The sequence below is a fragment of the Cololabis saira genome, chromosome 21 (assembly GCF_033807715.1).
Source record: "Cololabis saira isolate AMF1-May2022 chromosome 21, fColSai1.1, whole genome shotgun sequence".
In the NCBI taxonomy this organism is placed as follows: domain Eukaryota; kingdom Metazoa; phylum Chordata; class Actinopteri; order Beloniformes; family Belonidae; genus Cololabis; species Cololabis saira.
In genome coordinates this window covers 24322079-24323440 of record NC_084607.1, presented here as the reverse complement: position 1 = coordinate 24323440, position 1362 = coordinate 24322079, and positions in this window count along the sequence as shown.

The following is a 1362-nucleotide window of genomic DNA, read 5'->3' as shown; positions in this document are numbered from 1 at the left end:
TTGGTGAATCCACCTCCCTCAGTTAGGTTGCAATATGGGAAGTGGGCTAGGAAAACTGGATTTTACATTAAAATTGACCTACTGTTTCCTGGGAGGTGTAATGGAAATACATGGACAGATACACAAAGGAAACATAATGTGTGAATTATTAGGCTGAGCTCTGGAGGTGATGATAATTGGATTGTGTTAAAGGACAGTCTGGTGATTTCATCCGCCTGAATTAATCAATGTTTATGTAACAATGAATCATCGGTGACGTCCTATAGCTTTAACGGCAGACAGATGTTAGCAGCTGCCTAGAGTGTTATTCAGTTTTACAGCATTATTTTCATGTTCAGACTCATCACAAAATTGAAACTTTTTTTTTTTTTCAAATGGACTGCTATTACACTTGAAAAAGGATGATGAAGTCGGAGATGCAAATTCTTATTTCCTAAATCCCACTACAGCAAATTGGTTTATATTTGATTAGAAAGATGGCTTCTAAAGTGTATTCCCGTGCTATTTTGTTTTTTTGTTATTTTATTTATTTTTTGCCAAATTAGGTCAAAAACGTTTAAATAAAACCTCATCCAGGGCTGAGAAATGGTGGATGAAGAAGGAGATAACGGCCAGTCGTGAGTGAAAACCTTTTCAAATAGTGCTCTGGATCTCCTGACAGTGCAAAAGTTTTATTCAACAAGGTAAAAACACAAAGCAGCCAGCAGTCTGGAGCTGAACTCCCTGGAACATCTCTGGGGAGGTGATTTACTGAGTCTGGTAGAGGTGCTAAAGTTATGCAAGGATGACTTCTAGATATTTAGTGAAGGGTTTTAATACTTAGGGGAACGGAAATGGGATCGTTCAACCTTTACGTGTAGAACAAATTAACAAAACCCTCAAAAGTCATGTTCGCTTTTTGAAAACCGGTTTTGTGAAACCTTCCCATATGCACTAGATCTGTATTTGTCTTTTTTTGAGGTGACGGTGTGTTTATAGATATTTCTACTAACCCAAACAGGAGTTAACAGCCATTACCAGACTTAAACATTCTTTTTAGTTCAGTGCTCCTTGTTCTCGCCCTTTAAGTCCATCTTTACCCTTGCAGGATGTCCTGGCCTGTCTGTTACGAGATAAAGGAAATATAAATGGAGAACCAGACTGGCACTGTCCTGTTCCCGGGTCTGTGACGTGAGGAACTAGAGAAACACAGGCGAGCTGCTCGGGCTTTGAGGTTTGGTTTCAGAGGAGTTTCACTGTCCAAGTCGGGTCTAGACAGACGTCATAATGTCTGACCTTATGACCTCTAACGAACAAGACTAATGTCAGGGAATAGAGTCAGAAATCGTTTTTTAAAGACATTTGTTATTAAAGCGAATTACA